Consider the following 18,885-nt stretch of genomic DNA (forward strand, 5'->3'; position numbering starts at 1 on the left):
TCTTTTGCTAAATTCATTGAATAAAATTTACTGCAATTAAAGTCTAAATTGTAGGCATTCACTTTTTAACCTTTCGTGAAACAGTAAAGGCAGAAGCAGGGGTGATTCTAGGATCAGAGCTTTGGGGGTGCTGAGCACCCAGAGAGCTGCCCAGTCAGCCAAGATAAACTTTACTCGTCACGATGAGACTTCTTCCCCATCTCTGTCTGTCCCTGCATCCTTAAATGTCTCCAGTTGTCCCGAGTTCTCTCTGATTGTCTCCTTGGTGCATTTAAACCCCTGTTCCTCCCTGTCCTCATCGTCTGTTGTCTTCGTCTCCGTTATCAGTCATCATAATTTTACCATCTCTGTGCAAGTCTGCAAATTTCTTTATTAAATCATAAGATTCTTAAATTCATCATGTCTCTCTGTGCCTGGGTCCTCTTCTCAAAACATTTTAACACAATTTAATCCCACATTTTGTGGCACTATTTAAAGAAAAGCAAAACACTTTTTTTGAAAATTCTGTAACAAAACAAATCAAATCTGATAAAGGTTATTTAAATGCTGCCAAAGAAGAATGGATTGGAATAAAAAAAATACATATCCTAACTTCAATTACTGGGGAAGATTAATGAATGATGCTCATAGTGAGTAAAAAGTAAACTGAGTGCATTTTTTTGGACAGAGATTCACTTTTAATGTGTATGTGTAATATATACACAAAACAAAGGCCGACTGAACAAACTACAGACCACAAAACCAGCCAAAAAAGGAGACAAAACGGATGAGCCCCCAAATCAAGTTATGACCCGGCTTGGAATGACTGTAACAAGAGCAGGATGTTCCGCGACTTCCCACATTTATTTAATTTATTTACGGCAATGGCACTCAGTACAACGATAGTGGGAGAGTATGATTTCAGGGTGAGCTAAGGCCAGCACAACAAACAAAACCCAACCTATGCTTCGGTTCCCCTTTGACCTCTTCTGGAAAAAAGACAAAAGAAATGACACAGTCTGACCTCCCTGGTCTAACAACACAGTAGAAAACAAAGCTTCCCAAAATAATCAGCAGCTCACCCCTACTTGCTCCGCACTTCACACACATGCCCGAATTTAACTAAGTAGCTATGGCTGCGGCTGCTCCATCTGGACCTGAGGCAAGTGCACGGCAAGTTTTCCACACCCCACACAGCGGCTCTTCCGTCGTCCTTTTATTGATTACGTCCACAGCGGGAGCCAGTTACATCAGGCCGTTCCTTCCGTCCACCAACCACAGCCGAGCCCCTGCACAGATGAATTGGCATACACACATTCTGAAACAAACAAACAACACACGCACGTAACACAGATACATAAAAAATTCACTCCAAAAATAGAAGACTTCTTGAATTTTACAAAAGTACAAAATATTAATTGAAAAAAAATCTAAAACTGGAGGCACCATTGGTTATGGTACAATGTATACAATGTAAGAAAAGATCTTTACTGCAGATACTACTACGGCTCTGCAGATTTTTTTATTTTATTTTAACTAGTGCTGTCAAAGTTAACTCGTTAACGTAGATTAAGCCGTCATCACGATTAACGCGCTAAAAAATGTATGCTATTAACGCATCTGGAGTGCAGAATGACTCAAAATCCCTGAAATAATTCTGTCAATGCATTTCGGGCAGTTTGTCCAAGTAGATTTACCTTCGCACATGCGCAAATGAGCAGTTGATCTGGTAGTGACAGCAGCTGAAATAAGAAGAAATTTTCTTTGCACTGAAGCACTTGCAGTGATATCACATCACATCTTACAATGCTGTGATTGCAACCATTCCCCAACCCTCTCTGAATGGTACTCATGGCCATTGATCAGTGGGCTTTGATCAGTGGTTGTTGATCAATGGTCATGAGAATTTGCATAATTATGATTAAGGAACTGACCTCCCAGCCCATTGTTCCTTCAGTGGGCTGGTTTCAGTCATTATGCAAATGTATTGTTTATAAGGTTGGGGAAACCTGCAGTCAGCTGAGACTGAAGAAGTCACTTGGATGAGTGACAAAACGTTTCTCCCACTAAAAACGCCACGTCCAGATGAACACAATCAACTTTTGGAGACGCGAAGCATACGTTAGCCGGGGATGCTGCTGGAACTTTGGCTAACGCGTCACGCAGCTTGCGACAAACCACTCATGGAGCTTCGGGGACTCAGTAAGTCTACCTCAGACATATTGACTGACACAGTTGCCAAGTGGATTGCAACAAACTGCAGAGCTGTTAATGTCGTTGAGAACATGCACTTTACATAGCTTTGGTTCCTCCTTTCAAGGACTTGAAGTGCCTGCCCAACAGTGTTTTGTTAACATGAATGTTCAAGATGTTCAATAAACATGTTAAGTGTGTATATATTTCCTTTTTTCTCAAGTCTGTTCGCTCATGCAAAATGAAATGTAATTAATATAGATTAAACATGAATATTTACATTTACATTTATAACTCTCCAGACTGACAATCATACACAATAATTTTAGTGTTATAGTTTCAAAAACACAAATACTTTGGACACTTATACTTTCACAATTATCAAGATAATTATATGATTTACAGTTTTTATAGTGTGTTTGTCACAGTTTGCGAGGCGAGTCGTGTGGAGTTATTAAAGTACCCAAGATCCGACACAACTGAGGTGAGGAAGCTTTATTTATGGAGCGTGCTCATACAACAAAGGCGAGGGTGGTGAAAAACAGAACTGAGTAAACTTAAACTGGGTAAACTAAGCATAGAAAACAAACCTGAAACCTAGAGACACAAACGGAGATGCAGGGAGACGTAGACAGACGCAGAAAAACCACGCTGAACAACAGAGGGGAAAAATGCAGATGAACCAGCAACTAACAGAGGCAGACACAAGGTTTAAATACACAGAAGGATAACGAGGGAATGAGACACAGAAGGAGGGCACAGCTGGGAATAATCAGACATGAAGGGACAGGGGAAACGTAAACTAAACATACTGAAATCAGACACGGACTTTCAAAGTAAAACAGGAAAAACACACGCACACACACGCAAAGACACAGACTCAGAGACTTGGGCTAAACACAGAGACCTGACTACAATAGAGGGGATACACAGGCAGGGATGATACCAAACAGAGGGAGCACAGACTAAACCCTGGGAAATCAAAACACAACAGTCATAATACATAAAAATATCAAAAGTAAAAGTACAAAACCAAAAACACTGGGTCACCGACCCAGGACCATGACAGTGTTCTAATGATCTGGTTTGACATCTGACACAAAAACTTATTTAACCATGAAGTGAGTGTGGACTACAGCATGCTGAGAACTGGGGTGATTTCAAATTATGCATATAGACTGAGATATAAATTATTTATAAAATGTGGTGTAGGAACAGTTCATTACTGGTTAACTGAATGACCGCTATTGTTGTATAGAGTTCGCAGTTCATTAAAAAAAATTCAGACACTTATGTATAATGCCAAGAAAACTACGCTCCACCCCTGCATTATCCAATTATTAGGGCATAATGCAGGTTTACATTATCCTGAACAAATATTTAAGGAAGAAAATGTAAATAAATGCAATGAAATGATTACAAATAAAAAGGAAAGGCAAGTATAATATACAAAATGTTTAACTAGTTATGAGTGGACACAAGATTTAAAAAGTACACTTTCCCTTTGAAATGTATTAGAAAAGAAATCAATAGAATTTTTAATTACATAGCACCAAATTATAACAAACATCATCTCAGGCCATTAAAGGTCAGGGGGTTACAATATACTCGAAACATGAGTCAAGGTATGTGTTGCTTTCATTTGATCAGATAGCAGATGGATTGGGGTTCCTGGAGAAATCCGAGGTAATGAAGCGGCACACCGGCTGTATGGAAAGTTGCCGTGGGCCGACCTCTTTCAGCCGACCATCAAACTGGCCAGGGAAGGGTTTCCTATTCCTTAAGTCCAAGGTCAACACATCCCGCACATTGATAATACGTCACTACGGTATGAAATACATCTACAATGTGATTTCAAAAATATAAGAAGCATATAATGGATGCTTTAACTTTATCTCACCGTGTGTATCTTTTAGGACACAACTGGATATTGTAGTGGTAAGACTACACACCTCCAGAGCAGGGGTCACAAGTTCAATTCCCACCCGCTATCCAGTAAGGGTCCTGGCTAGACCCACTATGCTAAAAACCAGCCCTGGAGTGGCACATCCTGTCTTCAGTTCAGGGCAAGCATTTCACTGCATGTTCATTATATGTTGTACTGTGTATGTGACAAATAAAATCTGTATTTATTTAAGTTATATCCAGATAAAAATGGGAACCTGCTTAAAATCGGTAATTTTGTGAAGTTTGACAAACTGGATGACACTTTGAAGATGATTGCAGAGCAGGGACCAGATGTGTTTTACAAAATAATTTGCAAGTGATCCCAAACCTTTAACCAACAGTGTTTTTATATATATAAATAAACCGGTGTTCTGAGAAACCATCCTACTCTGACAAATCGTCCTACCCGTATTGTAATTTGACCGTGACTTGTGACTAAACGTAACCCTACCCCTAACCATAATCCTAACCTTAAGAAGTAGTCCGGATGGGTGAGAGAAAAAGAAGTTAATCTGGCTCTGGTGTTGTTCGCATGCGCCACGTCTGCGCAGAAACATTGGGTAGGATGTTTTTTGAGGTAGAATGGATTCCCAGAACACCGGGTCTATGTAGTCTTCAAGCTTGTTTTTATTTTGCCTAATGAAAGGAGAAGTGTTTGACCTATATGGCAACACTTTGAGCCGATCTTTCCCAATAAAGTAGCACACATAATATGCCTCTGAATTGTTCAACTGATGATTAAATTTAAAAAAAATCAAAAGAAAAGCATTTTCATTTATTTCACAAACAACTTTATCTATTTTACAAAAAAATATTATTTTTACAGAGTGATCTACATTTTTGCATAGAGGCCTCTTGTCACAACTATCAGCCCTCTGCAGATGAATGCTAATCCAAGTTATTAATTTTTTAAAACTGACCAACTGGAAACCATTTTGCAGTTGTGTTGCTCAACTGGAAACTACTAGTTTAGTATCTGAAGCATCAGTAGTTGTTTGTTTCCAAATACCCATCGGTGTAGTGTTGTGCATAGAAAGACTATTCGACAAGAGAAATTGCAAGAATACTTTAAATCTCTTACTGTGCTATTAACTACTGCCTTCACAGACAAGAACAGAAAAAGGAGTGAGAAGGCCCAAATGCACAAATGTCCAAGAAGAAAAATATCTCAGAGTGTGTAGTTACTGACAAAGACAGGTTATCAACTGGTAGCTACACTAAATAGTAGCTGTCAGAGAGCACTGAGGTGGAACACAACTTCAGCGCTGAAAGTGCTCTCACCACCAACCTCTCTCTCCCCAACAAAAGGCAAGGAGCCAGGCTTCACTAACTGAAACTAGTTCAACAATCCAGCAAAGACTGAATGTTAGCCACTACCTTATGTAGTAATGGTGACGAGGTCATCAGGGACAGGTGCAAAGATTCCTTTGACGCACACGGAACCAGGGGTGGGGCCCCAGAATAAGTCTTGCCCCTGAACACAACCAAAATAAAAACAAACACAAAGTTATTAGAGGAAATGAGAGAATGAGGAATAAGGAGATAGAGAGAAAATAAAAACACCCCCCCCCCCCCCCCCCCCAAAAAAAAAAAAAAACAAACCCAAAAAACAAAAACAAAACAGTGAGCCATGACAAGAACACTGCTTAATACCATAAGTTAAATATGATGGTTGCAGCATAATGGTCTGGAGATGCTTTGGAGGTGTTAAAATAGGCTTCAATGACCGATTTCAAAATTACCGTTCATTGCTAAGATTTTAGAAAAGGTTGTGGCTAAGCAGCTTACAGCTGTTCTAGATGAATACAGCATTCTGGATGAATTCCAATCCGGCTTTCGTAGAGCTCACTCTACTGAAACTAGTGTCCAACGACATTTTGATGAGATGTGATGCAGGAGAATGCTCCGTTCTGTTGATGTTGGACCTGACCTCCACCTTTGATACTGTGGACCATCATATTCTACTAGATAGGCTGAGACACTGGGTGGGTATATCAGGGGCTGCTTTGGACTGGTTTGAATCCTATTTGCATGAACGATCCTTTTCTGTGGCTTTTCTCTGGTCCCCTCCCCAATCAGACCAGGAGTGACATGTTTAGCCGCATGTTCTCCTTAAATTGCTGGCTGTCTGAGTGGTGTCCCAGAAATGATGTGGGCTTCATAGATAATTGGCAAACCTTCTGGAGGAAACCTGGTCTTGTTAGGAGAGATGGCATCCATCCCACTTTGGATGGAGCAGCTCTCATTTCTAGAAATATGGACAAATTTATTAAACCCCTCAAAATATGACTATCCAGAGTTGGGACCATGAAGCAGAGTTGCAGTCTTACACGCCTCTCTGCAGCTTCTCTCCTCCTGCTACCCCCCCCCAAAAACCCATCTCCATAGAGACTGTGTCAGCTTCCAAAAAGACAAAAACCCAACTAAAAACCAGCAACAAACAACTTAAACATTTACAAAGAAAGAACAATACAGTATCCACATCTGAACCAAAGAGTAAAACAGTGAAATGTGGATTATTAAATATTAGGTCTCTCTCCTCCAAGTCTCTGTTAGTACATGACTTAATAATTGATCAACAAATTGATTTACTCTGCCTTACAGAAACCTGGTTGCAGCAGGATGATTATGTTAGTTTAAATGAATCAACACCCCCGAGTCATTCTAACTACCAGAAATCTCGAAGCACAGGTCGAGGGGGCGGTGTGGCAGCAATTTTTCACACCAGTCTATTAATTAATGAAAGACCAAGACAGACTTTTAATTCATTTGAAAGCCTGATGCTTAACATTGTCCACCCCAGCTGTGAAACTCAGAAACCAGTCTTACTTGTTATCATCTATCGTCCACCTGGGCCTTACACAGAGTTTCTGTTTGATTTCTCAGACTTTATATCTAATTTAGTTCTCAGCTCAGATAAAATAATTATTGTGGGTGATTTTAACATCCATGTTGATGCTAAAAATGACAGCCTCAACATGGCATTTAATCTGTTGTTAGACTCAATTGGCTTCTCTCAAAATGTAAAAGAACCCACCCACCACTTTAATCACACTCTAGATCTTGTTTTAACATATGGCATAGAAACTGAACGTTTAACAGTGTTTCCGGAAAACCCTCTCCTGTCTGATCATTTCTTGATAACATTTACATTTACAATAATTGATTACGCAGCAGTGGAGAGTGGACTTTATCAAAGTAGATGTCTTTCTGAAAGCGCTGTAACTAAGTTTAAGAATATAATCCAGCCACTGTTATCATCGTCAATGCCCTGTACCAACACAGAGCAGAGCAGCTATCTGAACGCTATCCCAACAGAGGTCAATTATCTTGTTAATAATTTCACCTCCTCACTACGTACGACTCTGGATACTGTAGCTCCAGTGAAAACTAAGGTCTCTAATCAGAAGTACCTGACCCCGTGGTATAATTCTCAAACACGTACCCTAAAGCAGATGACTCGTAATCTGGAGAGGAAATGGCGTGTCACAAATTTAGAAGATCATCATTTAGCCTGGAGAAATAGTTTGTTGCTTTATAAGAAAGCCCTCCGCAAAGCCAGAACAGCTAACTACTCATCACTGATTGAAGAAAATAAGAACAACCCCAGGTTTCTCTTCAGCACTGTAGCCAGGCTGACAAAAAGTCAGAGCTCTTTTGAGCCAAACATCCCTTTAACGTTAACTAGTGATGACTTCATGAACTTCTTCACAAATAAAATTTGTATCATTAGAGAAAAAATTACCAATAATCATCCCACAGATGTAATATTATCTACAGCTACTCTTAGTACCATTGATGTTAAGTTAGACTCTTTTTCTCCAATCGATCTTTCTGAGTTAACTTCAATAATTACTTCCTGCAAACCATCAATGTGTCTTTTAGACCCCATTCCTACAAAACTGCTCAAAGAAGTCCTGCCATTGATTAATTCTTCGATCTTATATATGATCAACCTATCTCTAATAATCGGCTATGTACCACAGGCCTTCAAGGTGGCTGCAGTTAAACCTTTACTCAAAAAGCCATCTCTAGACCCAGCAGTCTTAGCTAATTATAGGCCAATCTCCAACCTTCCTTTCATATCACAAATCCTTGAAAGAGTAGTTGTCAAACAGCTAACAGATCATCTGCAGAGGAATGGTTTATTTGAAGAGTTTCAGTCAGGTTTCAGAGTTCATCACAGCACAGAAACAGCTTTAGTGAAGGTTACAAATGATCTTCTTATGGCCTCTGACAGTGGTCTCATCTCTGTGCTTGTCCTTCTTGACCTTAGTGCAGCATTCGATACTGTTGACCATAATATCCTATTAGAGCGATTAGAACATGCTGTAGGTATTACAGGTATTGCACTGCAGTGGTTTGTATCATATCTATCTAATAGACTCCAATTTGTGCATGTAAATGGAGAGTCCTCTTCACACACTGAGGTTAATTATGGAGTTCCACAAGGTTCAGTGCTAGGACCAATCCTGTTTACATTATACATGCTTCCCTTAGGCAGCATCATTGGAAGACATAGCATACATTTTCACTGCTATGCAGATGACACCCAGCTCTATCTGTCCATGAAGCCAGATAACACACACCAATTAGTTAAACTGCAGGAATGTCTTAAAGACATAAAGACTTGGATGGCCACTAACTTTCTGCTTCTTAACTCAGATAAAACTGAGGTCATTGTACTCGGCGCTGAAAAGCTTAGAAATATGGTATCTAACCAGATTCTTACTCTGGATGGCATTACCTTGGCCTCCAGTAACACTGTGAGGAACCTTGGAGTCATTTTTGACCAGGATATGTCCTTCAACGCACATATTAAACAAATATGTAAGACTGCGTTCTTCCATCTGCGCAACATCTCTAAAATTAGAAATATCCTGTCTCAGAGTGACGCTGAAAAACTAGTTCATGCATTTATTACTTCCAGGCTGGACTACTGCAATTCATTATTATCAGGATGTCCAAAAAACTCACTGAAAAGCCTTCAGCTAATCCAAAATGCTACAGCAAGAGTACTGACAGGGACTAGAAAGAGAGAGCATATTTCTCCTGTTTTGGCTTCCCTTCATTGGCTTCCTGTTAAATCCAGAATTGAATTCAAAATCCTGCTCCTCACATACAAGGTCTTAAATAATCAGGCCCCATCTTATCTTAATGACCTTGTAGTACCATATCACCCTATTAGAGCACTTCACTCTCGCTCTGCAGGCCTACTTGTTGTTCCTAGAGTATCTAAAAGTAGAATGGGAGGGAGAGCCTTCAGTTTTCAGGCCCCTCTTCTGTGGAACCAGCTTCCAGTTTGGATTTGGGAGACAGACACTATCTCTACTTTTAAGATTAGGCTTTAAACTTTCCTTTTTGCTAAAGCATATAGTTAGGGCTGGACCAGGTGACCCTGAATCCTCCCTTAGTTATGCTGCAATAGATGTAGGCTGCCGGGGGATTCCCATGATGCATTGAGTTTTTCCTTTCCAGTCACCTTTCTCGCTCACTATGTATTAACAGACCTCTCTGTATTGAATCATATCTGTTATTAACCTCTGTCTCTCTTCCACAGCATGTCTTTTATCCTGTCTTCCTTCTCTCACCCCAACCGGTCGCAGCAGATGGCCGCCCCTCCCTGAGCCTGGTTCTGCCGGAGGTTTCTTCCTGTTAAAAGGGAGTTTTTCCTTCCCACTGTCGCCAAAGTGCTTGCTCATAGGGGGTCATATGATTGTTGGGTTTTTCTCTGTATCTATGAAGCGCCTTGAGGCGACTTTTGTTGTGATTTGGCGCTATATAAATAAAATTGAATTGAATTGAATTGAATTGTGGCTACCTCTAAGTACAGTTTCTCTTATACTTTTCTTGCCTATGGTGTGCCACAAGGTTCAGTTTTGGGGCCTTTATTGTTCTTACTGTATTTACCTGCTCTTCAACACTTATTGGGCACTTTTAAGGACATTTCGTATCACTGCTATGCAGATGATATTCAGTTATATATCTCCTTTAAGCCCCGTGATGTTTCCAAGCTACAGATTTTGCATAAGTGCATAGACTCCATTAGATGTTGGATGGCTGGAAACTTTCTTCGACTAAAAGAGGAGAAGACTGAAGTTCTTGTTTGTGCTCCTAAAAGTTTTGTACCTAGTGTTATGGAAAACTTGGGTCCACTTGCTACATTTGCAAAACCGTCTATCAGGAGCCTTGGTGTTAGTATTGACTCAGCTCTGACTTTGGATGCCCATGTAAAATCTTTGGTTCGCTCCTGTTTTTATCACTTGAGAAACATTGCTAAGCTGAGTCCCATTGTATCGCGCTCCGAATTAGAAATTGTCATTCATGCATTTGTTTCATCTCATCTGGACTGGATTTTTAGGTTTTAGCTTCTGTGAAGCACTGATTTTTATCTTGAAAGGTGCTATATAAATAAAGTTTTACTTACTTACTTACTTTACTATTTGTATGGAATGGAAGGTAACTTAAGTAAGGAAAGTTTTCAATACATTTTGCAACACTACGTGGACAGCACTTGATTGGGCCCAATTTCATCCTATAACAGGATGACCTAAAACAAACCTCAGCAATATTTAAAAAATAATCAGTCGGCTAGAATCCTGATTGTAATGGCGTGGCCAGCACAGTCTCCGGATCTAAACACGACTGAGCTGTCAGAACAGCTCGAACTGTTTGACAGGAAGGAAGACTCCATCATGCCAATCTACCTTGTGGTATTTACTCCAGAAAGTATGGGGTGAAGCCTTATCAGATTACCTTGAAAAATTGACACGTAGAATGATTGCATTGCTGAAAGAGGTGTTTGTTTTGAGGAAGGCAAAGTTGGAAGAACACATTCATGATTTGATTTCCATTGAAATCATTATTTCTAACACTGATTATGTCAGCATTTCCTGCCCATTTGCTAAATTTCCTATTCAGACTAACTTCATGTCTGATCCCAAACATTTGACCAGTATATCTCTTTCTATTTCTATCTCTTTAGAGGAATAGATAGAAACAAATCCTGATACATTTACGGGAGGAATTGGCCTGTATCGTTCTTTAATAGGTACCGCCATACCTGTGGGGACAGAGTGAGTGATTACATTTGTGTAGCCACAATCCTATTCATGGGCAAGAAACATATCATCACATTTCATCACCACTTGTCTTGTTGCCCTGTAGATAGATCTGAATTACTGTGTATCGTAACTTCTACATCAGGAGTATTAATAGCAAACTCTGAGCTGCCCTGGTGATCACATGCTTTATTTGAGATTCAGACAGGAGTTTATTATCTTCTGAATAGGGGTGCAACAATACTCGTATCGATATTGAACCGTTCGATACAGTGCTTTCGGTTCGGTACGCATATGTATCGAACAATGCAAAATTTTTAATTTATTTTATCAACTTTTCATCTGACGATGCTGTCTGTGTTGAGAGTTCAGTGGCTTGGCGCTCGACTACTCCGCCTAGGCTGCACTGGATGTATATATTTTTGTAGTATTTCTGAATTAAGAAGCAGAAAGTTAGCGGCCATCCAGGTCTTTATGTCTTTAAGACATTCCTGCAGTTTAACTAATTGGTGTGTGTTATCTGGCTTCATGGACAGATAGAGCTGGGTGTCATCTGCATGGCAGTGAAAATGTATGCTGTGTCTTCTAATGATGCTGCCTAAGGGAAGCATGTATAATGTAAACAGAATTGGTCCTAGCACTGAACCCTGTGGAACTCCATAATTAACCTCAGTGTGTGAAGAGGACTCTCCATTTACATGCACAAATTGGAGTCTATTAGATAGATATGATACAAACCACTGCAGTGCAATACCTGTAATACCTACAACATGTTCTAATCGCTCTAATAGGATATTATGGTCAACAGTATCGAATGCTGCACTGAGGTCTAGCAGGACAAGCGCAGAGATGAGTCCACTGTCAGAGGTCATAAGAAGATCATTTGTAACCTTCACTAAAGCTGTTTCTGTGCTGTGATGAGCTCTGAAACCTGACTGAAACTCTTCAAATAAACCATTCCTCTGCAGATGATCTGTTAGCTGTTTGACAACTGCTCTTTCAAGGATTTGTGATATGAAAGGAAGGTTGGAGATTGGCCTATAATTAGCTAAGACTGCTGGGTCTAGAGATGGCTTTTTGAGTAAAGGTTTAACTACAGCCAGCTTAAAGGCCTGTGGTACACAGCCGATTATTAGAGATAGGTTGATCATATTTAAGATCGAAGAATTAATTAATGGCAGGACTTCTTTGAGCAGTTTTGTGGGAATGGGGTCTAAAAGATATGTTGATGGTTTGGAGGAAGTAATTATTGAAGTTAACTCAGAAAGATCGATTGGAGAAAAAGAGTCTAACTTAACATCAATGGTACTAAGAGTAGCTGTAGATAATATTACATCTGTGGGATGATTATTGGTCATTTTTTCTCTAATGATTAAAATTTTATTTGTAAAGAAGTTCATGAAGTCATTACTAGTTAACGTTAAAGGGATGGTTGGCTCAAAAGAGCTCTGACTTTTTGTCAGCTTGGCTACAGTGCTGAAGAGAAACCTGGGGTTGTTCTTATTTTCTTCAATCAGTGACGAATAGTAAGATGTTCTGGCTTTGCGGAGGGCTTTCTTATAAAGCAACAAACTATTTCTCCAGGCTAAATGATGATCCTCTAAATTTGTGACACGCCATTTCCTCTCCAGATTACGAGTCATCTGCTTTAGGGTACGTGTTTGAGAATTATACCACGGAGTCAGGTACTTCTGATTAGAGACCTTAGTTTTCACTGAAGCTACAGTATCCAGAGTCGTACGTAGTGAGGAGGTGAAATTATTAACAAGATGATCGACCTCTGTTGGGGTAGCGTTCAGATAGCTGCTCTGCTCTGTGTTGGTACAGGGCATTGACGATGATAACAGTGGCTGGATTATATTCTTAAACTTAGTTACAGCGCTTTCAGAAAGACATCTACTGTGATAAAGTCTACTCTCCACTGCTGTGTAATCAATTATTGTAAATGTAAATGTTATCAGGAAATGATCAGACAGCAGAGGGTTTTCAGGAAACACTGTTAAATGTTCAGTTTCTATGCCATATGTTAAAACAAGATCTAGAGTGTGATTAAAGTGGTGGGTGGGTTCTTTTACAGTTTGAGAGAAACCAATTGAGTCTAATAACAGATTAAATGCCATGTTGAGGCTGTCATTTTTAGCATCTACATGGATGTTAAAATCACCCACAATAATTATTTTATCTGAGCTGAGAGCTAAATTAGATATAAAGTCTGAGAAATCAGACAGAAACTCTGTATAAGGCCCAGGTGGACGATAGATGATAACAAGTAAGACTGGTTTCTGAGTTTTACAGCTGGGGTGAACAAGGCTAAGCACTTCTTTCATTAATTAATAGGCTGGTGTGAAAAATTGCTGCCACACCGCCCCCTCGGCCTGTGCTTCGAGATTTCTGGTAGTTAGAATGACTCGAGGGTGTTGATTTATTTAAACTAACATAATCATCCTGCTGCAACCAGGTTTCTGTAAGGCAGATTAAATCGATTTGTTGATCAATTATTAAGTCATGTACTAGCAGAGACTTGGAGGAGAGAGACCTGATATTTAATAATCCACATTTCACTGTTTTACTCTTTGGTTCAGATGTGGATACTGTATTGTTCTTTCTTTGTAATTGTTTATGTTTAAGTTGTTTTTTGCTGGTCTTTAGTTTGTTTTTTGTCTTTTTGGGAGCTGACACAGTCTCTATGGAGATGGGTTTTTTGGGGGGTAGCAGGAGGAGAGAAGCTGCAGAGAGGCGTGTAAGACTGCAACTCTGCTTCCTGGTCCCAACTCTGGATAGTCATATTTTGGGGGGGTTTAATAAATTTGTCCATATTTTTAGAAATGAGACCTGCTCCATCCATCCTCCAGAAGGTTTGCCAATTATCTATGAAGCCCACATCGTTTCTGGGACACCACTCAGACAGCCAGCAATTTAAGGAGAACATGCGGCTAAACATGTCACTCCTGGTCTGATTGGGGAGGGGACCAGAGAAAACTACAGAGTCCGACATTGTTTTGGCAAAGTTGCACACCGATTCAATATTGATTTTAGTGACCTCCGATTGGCGTAACCGGGTGTCATTACTGCCGACGTGAATTATGATTTTACTGAATTTACGTTTACCCTTAGCCAGCAGTTTTAAATTTCCTTCAATGTCGCCTGCTCTGGCCCCTGGAAGACAATTGACTATGGTTGCCGGTGTCTCTAGCTTCACATGTCTGAGAACAGAATCACCAATTACCAGAGTTTGACCCCCGGCGGGTGTGTCGCCGAGTGGGGAAAAATGGTTAGACACATGAACGGGTTGGTGGTGTACCTGGGGCTTCTGTTTAGGACTATGCTTCCTCCTCACCGTCACCCAGCCGCCCTCTTTCCCCAGCTGCTTGGGATCTGCCGGGGAACAGCTAGCGGGGCCTACGCTATCTTCGGCTGCACCATCTACATGGGCCTGGCTAGCTACGGATGAATGAAGGGTGCGAAGCCGAGTCTCCAATTCAGTAATCCTGGCCTCCAGAGCTGCAAATATGCTACATTTGTTACAGATATCATTACTGCTAAAGGAGGCCGAGGAGTAACTAAACATCTGACACAATGAGCAAGAAAGTGCAGGAGGGACAGGTGAAGTAGCCATGGTGCTAACGAGTCGGCTACGAGCTAAGCTAAGCTAGCAAAACAGTACAGAGACAGTGAGTGAATACTTTGGCTATAAATTAGGTAGTGAGTACACAGAAAGTGTGCTTCGGATGAAGCACGTAAAGATTATACTATGAAAAAAGAATGTGTTTAAAAGTTTTTAATTAAATTGCTAAGCAGATAAGCTACTCAGAAACACCACTGTGTTTGAGCAGGAACAGGAAGTGATACTCTACCACAGAGCGAGCGAACACCAAGTGACAGCGCCACCAAAATGACAAAATGATGACGTCTGAAGCCTCGCTGCCCGGCTGTACCACGTGACTGGTTCAGGAAGTGGTTCGAACTTTGCCGCGAGCTATGACAGCGATATAAACCCCTCAGACTTCATTCAAAATGTTGGTGTTTGATGGAGAGTTGCGGTTAGTGAGAGTTTGGAGAGAGTTTGGAGACAGTGAGGAGAGAAAGTCAGGAGAGAATGGAGTCAGCTAAGAAGAAGAGGATGTCCTCCCCTGTGTGGGAACATTTTGATCTTATATCTCCCAACAAGGTATGTAAATTTCTACAGAAGATGTATTTTCATAATACTGATGGTGCAATACAATTTATGTTAAGCTGTCTTTACTTTTGTACAAAGTGAAGTGTTTGCTATGTGCCAGGGAGCTGGGATATAACAACAACACCTCATCCATGCTTAGGCACTACAGAGCTTTGCATGAGAATAAGGGGAACACCGATTGTGGAGCAAGACCAGGTGAGCCATCAAATGCCATGATAATATGCCCAAATCTCATGCAGTAATGTTACTAAATGATATAACAATATTCTACAACTGTAATAAGTTACGTGTGTGATATTTATATTTGTGCTTTGTTTTTATTGTCTTTCCTCAGGAGAACAATCTCAAATAGATGAAGCATGGTGATTGAGGACTCCCAGCCATTTAGCATTGTGGAGGACAAAGGATTTAAAAGATTTGTTAAATCATTAAATCCTAGTTATGTTCTCCCCACTAAAAAGGTTATAAAAGCAGTGAAAATTTAGTTTTTACAGAATAAAATGTGAACAGGCAGGACTGAGGCTCAAAGCCTCAGTGTGTAGCTACACTACACACTGCTTCACAGCCACATCGTACGTTTAAACAAAATGTTTTTTCTTTCCTTTAGGCCCTGAAAGTCGTGGTGGAGGCCAGGTACCAGGAGATGAAGAAAAAAGCTAAGGCCAGCATTGAGAAGGCAGCAGCTGAGAGTCTGACATCAGATATGTGGACCTCCATCAACACAGAGGCCTATTTTGCAGTCACCTGTCATTTTGTTGATGAGTCCAGCACATTAAACACCGTTGTTTTAGGAATGCAATATTTTCCTACTGCACACAAATATTGCACAAGTGAAAGGCTCACTCATGACAGAATGTGCAATTACTGACAAAGTCACATGCCTAGTAACAGATGGGGCTGCCAATATGGGGGCTTGTGCAAGGGAGCTACGACTCAAACATGCCATATGCATAGCTCACTCCCTGAACTTAGTGGTGAAGAAGGCCCTTGACCAGATCCCTGAGCTCTCTGACATTCGAGCCAAGTCCAGGAAGATCGTGGGATATTTCAGGAGCAGTACCACTGCAAAGGTAAGTTCTTAAGTGGCTTAATTAGTTTCTTTAATGCTACTTAAGTGTATAGTTCTGCTCCCTTGACAATCTAATGTATGCTTTTTTTAATTGTATTTCTAAGGAGAGGCTTTCAGTGGTGCAGGAACTACTAAGGAAGCCTCAACTCAAACTAATACAGGAGGTGGAAACCTGCTGGAACAGCACTTATAATATGCTGCAAAGACTGTTCGAGCAGAGGGAGCCAGTGGGTGCTGCTTTGGCAAGTCTCACAACAGACATGACACCTATTTCATCTGAGGAATTTGGTATAATTTCAGAGTGAATAAAGTAGAATAATCCTGTAATTGTCCCACAAGGGGAGATTTGGGTGTAACAGCAGCAAGAAAACACATATACAAACAATCAGTACACAAGACACAGAACAGAAACATACACAATTTTTACATATTTACATGAAGGACAATGGTTACCAAAAACTGAGTACCATACTGTTGTTAAATTAAATTAAATACAGATAAGAGGCAACCCTGGTTAAAGTGTGAATCGGTTGATAAAAATAGTGCAAGATACAGCACTGATGTAAACATCTATGTTTGTTGGGAGCAGTTCTGATTGTACAGTCTGACAGCTGCAGGGAGGAAGGACCTGCGGAAACGTGTGTCTGGTTGTCCTAGCACCATTAACGATGCAACCACTGAGCTCTCTCAGGAAAAAAAAAAAAAATCCCCATCTTCTCTGGCTCAGAAGCTGAGGATGCTATTGGGAGAAGCTGGATAAAATACAAACCATGAGCATTATGTTCCTTGCGACACTGCTGGACCCAAGGTTCAGAAAACTCTGGTTTCTCTGTCCCGCAAGAGCTAGCGAAGCAAAAAAAAAAAAAAAAAAAAAAAAAACTGACTGAAAGACTGAAAGCAGGATGTGCTTCCGTAATGAGGGCCTCCACCACCTCTTCCTCCGCACCACCACCACAACCATCAACGTCACAAACTGTTGAGGCCGTTTCCCACGGTACTATTGTTATTGCATTTGAGTTGCATTTATATAAACTGATTGTTGGGATGTTCTCTGTATCTATTATTGTACGATCTACTGTACAATATAAAGCACCCGGAGGCAACTGTTGTTGTGATTTGGTGCTATATAAATAAAATTGGATTGAAAATTGAATTGTTAGTATCACATAAAAACTCTCCTTATTGTTTAGGTAACAACCTGTGGCGTCGCCTGGATGAAAGTGTCAGGCAGACAAAGACAAATGTAACAGTAGCCGCGAATATTGATCTCCAACGGTACATGATGGAGCCAAATATTGGAAGGCTGGAGGACCCCCTTAAATACTGGGAGAGACAAAAATATGTCTATCCTCACTTATATAAGTTAGCACTGACATACCTGTGGACCCCTGCCTCATCTGTGCCCTGTGAGAGAATGTTTTCAAAAGCAGGGGAAATATTGTCACCCCCCCAAAAAAAATAAAAATAAAGATAAAGAATCGCCTACAACCTGCCACAGTGGAAAAACTGCCGTTTTTAAATAAAAACCAATGATGTGTCCCCTAAACACTAATCACTGTCCATACCTCAATGTTACAAAAGCACAACCACTGTCCATACCCCAACCACACCTCACAGTAAATGATCATTTCCATTTTAAGCATTTCCAAATAATCATTTTCCATATTGCCAGTATAAATATACACAGTATACTGCCATCACTACAATATACATGTTTTACACACTCCTTTTGTTGTTGACATTTACAGGCTGTGTGCAAAATGCCACACTCTTCAAATTCATGCCAACTAATATTTTTTACGTACAGTAGGTGTCCTACTAGAGCAAATGAAGCTTCAAGACGCTTTGCGCTGGGGTGAACCAGTTGGATGAAAAGCTTCAGTGCTTCATGAAGCTTCATCTGCCCATCACTAGCTGGACGGGCTCCTCGGGCCCTCCAGCTGGAGCAGATGCAGGGCCAGAGGCAATTGGGACCCCTGGCTGAGGGTGAAGATGAGCGACTGACTGAATGGGTGAAAGCACTGGGGCCTGAACTGATGACAAAGTTAATGATTCCTCTACCAGCTGAGCTACTGACTGGGCTGACGACTGAGCTACGGGTAGTGGGGCTGAAGACTGAACAGAGGGCGACTGTAGCTGAGGTAACAATGGAGTTGGAGATGGTGGAGTTGGTAATTGGGCTACAGGCTGAGCAGGAGACACTGGAAACTGAGCTGAAGGGGGCTACGGGCTGAGCAGGAGACACTGGAAACTGAGCTGAAGGTGGCTGCTGGGCAGCGGAAACTGAGCTGAGGACTGAAACCCACCAGGTTCTTGTTTCTTCAGGCATCCAGAGGTGGCAACAGACACAAACTCAGCCTCTGGGGAGAATCTCCATCTCCGTGCAGCCTGACTGGGCAGACAGGTCCTCTAACTGCGTTGCAGTCCCCATGACTGCTGCCTCAACTAACACCACAGGT

This window comes from Neolamprologus brichardi, chromosome 12 (genome assembly GCF_056152115.1).
Source record: "Neolamprologus brichardi isolate AB-2024 chromosome 12, ASM5615211v1, whole genome shotgun sequence".
Taxonomy (NCBI): domain Eukaryota; kingdom Metazoa; phylum Chordata; class Actinopteri; order Cichliformes; family Cichlidae; genus Neolamprologus; species Neolamprologus brichardi.